The following is a 6,005-nucleotide window of genomic DNA, read 5'->3' as shown; positions in this document are numbered from 1 at the left end:
GCTATCACCACAGCAACGGGGACGCTATAAAACACACACCAAGAAGGAAATATACCGCTCTCTAATGTAACAAGTAATCAGCAATTGTATATATTTTAGCCTTAGTACCGATATAGTACTGGGTGCTATCTAAGTGCTAAACTGAAACCTATTTTCAAAGTTGTACAGTTGACCTGGAGGGTCTGTAGCTGTGTACCGTGTGTTTCCAGCAAGGTTGTATCGGCTTGTTACTGGCACCGTTGTGTGCAATATTGCAACTTGGATCTATAGCCGTGTACCGTGTGTTTTCACAGGGTTGTGTCAGCTTGCTGCGGGTTCCACAGTGTGCAACATTATAACTTATATCTTGGGATTCAATATTATTGGAGAAGCGGAGGTTGTTTATGTAATAGGACACGTGGGGTGTCACATATATGCAGGGGTGCTAATTTGTATGACAATCGTGTTACAACTTTACCCAGCAATATGAATACTGTACTAATAGCTACGCCGTTTTTTTGTTCCCAAATTAGAGTGAACAACAATTCATAGGCACTGGTTTTACAACAGGGATGTCTATTAACACGAGAACCACCCACCACTAATTGGACAGACTCCCACATACCACATATGCTGTACCCTAGGAACTAGAGGAGTAAAATTATACAGTGATTTTAGAGCTGTGCTGTCAGTAACAGCGTTTATATTTAGATAGTCAGCTCCTTTGTTCATCCGACATAGTGGCATTTCTTTTGATATTCACAACATCATGCTGTACCTTATGAATTAGAGAAGGAGCAAAATTATACAGTGATGTTAGAGCTGTGCTGTGTTAGTCACAGCGTTAATATTTTGACAGTCAGCTCCTCTGCTCATCCCATATAGTGGTACTGTATTTGTTGTGGGAGTCATAACATCATTCAAATACTGGTGTGCTATTTGGTATGTTGTGTTATTGGCCAAGCTCTGGACAAGTGCACTATATTAGAGTTATTATATGAGATTTCTATGGTGTATTAATGTGATCATTGGATTTAAATAACAATTATTTACAACTAGTCATTACAACATTTGGTCCTTTTCACACCATTTGATATCAGACACAACTCATAGCACACCACATTCCCTCATATATCTCCTGACTAATGTTTTTAGGATAAAATACAAAGACAATACAAATTCATTTTGTTCGCACGTGCTTTAATATATATTAGTAGCAGACACAATAAATGTTACGTTTTAAAATAAGCCACGGTGTGCATCACAAAAGTGCCTCTTGTTAGAGATTGGCTGCTAATACCAGCCTCCTCTCTAAACTTAGAAAATAGGGGACGCAATAAAACAACGTCTCCCAGCGTGGTTACGTATCCCCAGAAGAAGCCGTGGTTACGGTGAAACAGCTGTAGGGAACGCTGCCTCAAGCATTTCACCATACAATGGAAACAGGGAGGACACACTACGCGTACCTGCAGGACGCGACGCTCTCCCTGAGAGCAACATTGTATACTGTATGTATTTTTTTCAATCAAATCTTTTGCATTGTATGCAAAGTGAGGCTGCGATCAGCTGCAAACTATTTTTAAAGGACAGTGTCAATAAGCGCAATACAGTGCTGCTATAATGAGTGCTACATTGGGTGGGGGTATTAGCTTCTGTGTTTTTCTACTGAAAGGCGTTCTAGTTGATTGGATCCCATAAAGGATGGTGTGTGCTTATATTTCCCATTAATTTAACTACCAGTGGATTTCTAGAACAAAATGCTGATATTTATTTAGCATAACTTTCATTACCTACCAACACTGTTAAAGGAAATGAGAAAGTTATATACTTTCCCCACAAAAACGAAGATAATAACCCTATAGTGATGCTTTCAAATTGAAAATCATAATGGCCAATGTCCATTTTCAAGAGTGACTACCAAGTTATACTATTTTAAGTGGTTTTGACCCTGTAATTGAACCTAAAGTTCATAAGTATCTTGCGCTTAACAGGGTAATTTGTTTATTTTCAGCCACTATCTACTAGTCTTACTGCAGTCTCCTCTTTCACTGGCAATTATATACATTATTAAATTACCACCTAGTATTGCTCTGGATCTTCTTTATTCATTTTTGAGTGTAATAAGTTAAGAAATAAAAGTTTTATAGAAACAATGTAGACAGTATTTTTTGAAAAGTGTCTTTTTTTGTGGCCTGTAATCTCTAATTAAGGAGTAGTCGGGACCTGTCAGTCCACCTATATACCCACTCCCTAAATTGTCAATTTTCTATCCTCTTTCAAAATATCTACCATAACTAACGGCCATTTATGCTAATACTGCCACTGAGTTAATTATACTGTATATAATATAACGAATACGTTTATCATTATTGGAAGGAGTGCACCCATTCACAGGGATTTTCTTTATGTTCTAATGTTCTTATGTTCATTGTTTATAGTCTCCATCTGGCTACTATTATCCTTGGGTTGCACCACTCTCAGTATAGAGCAAGTGTTTATTATCTCCTATATTGAGATTTCTTGTGTCAGTTTTAGGTGGGATATTTGGGTAGAAATGCAATTATTTTGGTTGCAGTAGTTCGGGGGCCAAAGTTACCGGTAGTCCATTAATTCTCCCCGGTGAGCAGGCATGATTTGCCGGTACGCAGGGTTAATTACACCGGGGCTTCCCAGTGTCTCCCAGACTCCTGCTTTTTGAGCCCTAATATCCCAAATCCATTTCCCTTATGAATATAAGGTTCCCCAAAGTGTATGCTTTATTAAAGTATATATTATAATGTTCAATACATTTATTATAAGTCTCTATACAGTCAGCCAGGGCACCAGCATAGACGCCGGCGTGTCTGTATAGAGTCCGTAGTTCAAAGAGGAGAGGATGTCCAGAGGTGAGAAAAACGTTTGAGCGGGGATAGGCGATTGCCCAGGTCCGGAGAACAAAGGACACCCAGTGGGGACACCTTTTGTATCTGCCAGACCTGGTGGTGCCTGCCCAGCGGGTTGCATTGGGTTAGCTGGGGAAAGATGGCGAGCGTAGGCACTTTCCCCATTGGCTAATCCATATTTCCCACCCACCAGGCTTTTCGAGCCCGGTTGGCACACCTCCGCCCCTGACGTCAGCCTAGAGACAAGCTCCTGTTTCTATTGGCTGGTGGGGAAGTTTCCCACACACTGGTCGCTCCTCCTACTTCTATGCTGAAGATAGTTCAGCGGAAGGTATGTAAGGAGATGCCCCAGTCAGAGAACCAGGCCATCCTATCACTTGAGTCGATGAAGCAACAGGAGGGCGGGCTTTTCAAAGTTGCTCTGTTCGAAATAGCAGAGCAACGGGCTTCATTTTGAAGCTAGAAAAGCCTGTCTCGCAGAGTCCAGCTGTATTTGTTGTGGAGCACCTGGATCGCACAGCCTTTGGGAGAAACATTTGGAGAGGATTGGTTAAGATACCTTTATAGGCACGAACTTACACTTGGCCGTGTAAGTCTCTAGTATTTTATAGCATCTATCTCACCCCAAATTCCCAACTATTGTGTTCACAGCTGTATACACCAACCATAATTTTGCTCAGGAACTTTTCACTATAGGACAATTACTGACTACTGTCTATGTGTATTTCTCTTCCATGTTTCGCCGCACCCCCCCCCCCCCCATTTTGTTTCTACTGTTAACCTAAGGATCGTGGGAGATTCTCCAACAGGATGAGCTGCGACATAGTATCTTACACTTTTTCGTATTTTATAATCCGGCCTTATCACATTGCGTTATATTTATTTTATATACCTTTATAGGTTTGTGAGAGGCCCCAGTCCTCTTCTCTGCCCACCCCTCCCACACCTGCCTCTCTCCTCTCCCATATCCCTCCCGCACACCCACCCCACACCTCCAGCACACCCACCCCACCCGCAAACCTCCCTACCGCACCCGCCTCTCCCCTCCCACCCCTCCAGCACCCGCCTCTCCCCTCCCCCCCCGCCTCTCCCCTCCCCCCGCCTCTCTCCCCTATCAAACCCCCCTCCTCTATTCCCTCCCCCACCCGCTTCTCTCCCCTCGTCTATCTCCCCTCCCACCCTGTCTATCTCCCCTCCCCCACCCCCTTCCTCCATCCCCTCCCCCCACCCCCTTCCTCCATCCCCTCCCCCACCCCTCTTCTATCCCCTCCCCCACCCCTATCCCCTCCACCTCTATCAATCTCCTCCCCACCCCTCCATCTTCTATCCCCTCCCTCCCCCACCTCTTCTATCCCCTCCCTCCCCCACCTCTTCTATCCCCTCCCTCCCCCACCTCTTCTATCCCTCCCTCACCCTCCTCCTCTATCCCCTCCCTCACCCTCACCCTCCTCCTCCTCTATCCCCTCCCTCACCCTCCTCCTCCTCTATCTCCTCCTCTATCCCCTCCCTCACCCTCCTCCTCCTCTATCCCCTTCCTCACCCTCCTCCTCCTCTATCCCCTCCCTCACCCTCCTCCTCCTCTATCCCCTCCCTCACCCTCCTCTATCCCCTCACCCTCCTCTATCCCCTCACCCTCCTCTATCCCCTCACCCTCCTCTATCCCCTCCCCCCTCTATCCCCTCCCCCACCCCTTCTCTATCCACTCCACCACCCACCCTCCCCCCTCTCACCCCTCCCCCCATCTCTATCTCCTCCCCCACCCACCCCAACCCCTCACCCCCCTCACCCCACCCAACCCCTCTTCCCCGCCCACCCCCCTTTTCTATCCACTCCACCACCTGCCCTTCCCCTTACCCCCTCACCCCTCCCCCTCTCACCACTAACCCCCCTCACCCCTACCCCCCCCTCTCACCATCTCTCACTATTCCGCCCATCTCTATCTCCTCCCCCACCCCTCTCACCCCCCCACCCTTCTCACCACTCCACACCAACCCCTCCACCCCTCTCACCCGCCCCACCCCTCTCACCCCCCACCCTACCCCTCACACCCCCCACCCTACCCCTCACACCCCCCACCCTACCCCTCACACCCCCTCCTCTATCCCCTCCCTCCCCTCCCCTATTACATCCCCTTCCCCCCTCTATCACCTCCCACCTCCCCAACCCCCCTCCTCTATCCCCTTCCCCAAAATCCTCTCCCCATCTCTATCCCCACCCCCACCTCACAGTGCCTCTCTCTCCCCTCCCCCACCTCACTGTGCCTCTCTTCCCTCCCGTACCCCTCCCCCTCCTCTCTCCCCTACCCCTCCTCTCCCCCCTACCCCTCCTTTCTCCCCTACCCCCCTCCCTCCCCTCTCCCCTCCCCTCTCCTACATCTTTCCCCTCCCCCTCCTCTCTCCCCTCCCCCTACTCTCTCCCCTCCCCTCTCCCGCTCCCCCTCTTCTACCCCTCACACCTCCTCTGCATTTTCTATCTCCCCTACCCCTCCTCCCTACCCCTCCTTTCTCCCCTACCCCTCCTCCTCTACCCCTCCCCTCCACCTCTCTCCCCCTACACTTCCTCTACCCCTCCCCTCCTCCTCTCTCCCCCTACACCTCCTCTCCCCCCCTACCCTCCCCTCCCCCTACAACTCCTCTACTCCTCCCCTCCCCCCTCCCTCCTCCTCCTCCTCTCAAACCCTCCTCCTCTCCCCCCTCCCCTCCCAATCCTTCTCTCTCCCCCCTCACTGTGCCTCCCTCTACCCCTCCACCTCACCTCACTGTGCTTCTCCCCTCCCCCACCTCACTGTGCCTCTCCCCTCCCCCACCTCACTGTGCCTCTTTCCCCCACCGTGCCTCTCCCCCCCCACTTCACTGTGCCTCTTTCCCCGCCCCCCCCCCCACCCACCTCGCTGTGCCTCTCCCCCCCCACCTCACTGTGCCTCTCCCCCCACCTCACTGTGCCTCTCTCCCCCCACCTCACTGTGCCTCTCTCCCCCCAACCTCACTATGCCTTTCCCCCTCCACCTCACTGTGCCTCTCCCCCCCACCTCACTGTGCCTCTCTCCCCCCAACCTCACTATGCCTTTCCCCCCCTCCACCTCACTGTGCCTCTCCCCCCCAACCTCACTGTGCCTCTCTCCCCCCCCCAACCTCACTGTGCCTC

This window comes from Ascaphus truei, chromosome 12 (genome assembly GCF_040206685.1).
Source record: "Ascaphus truei isolate aAscTru1 chromosome 12, aAscTru1.hap1, whole genome shotgun sequence".
Taxonomy (NCBI): Eukaryota; Metazoa; Chordata; class Amphibia; order Anura; family Ascaphidae; genus Ascaphus; species Ascaphus truei.
This window is presented reverse-complemented; position numbering follows the sequence as displayed.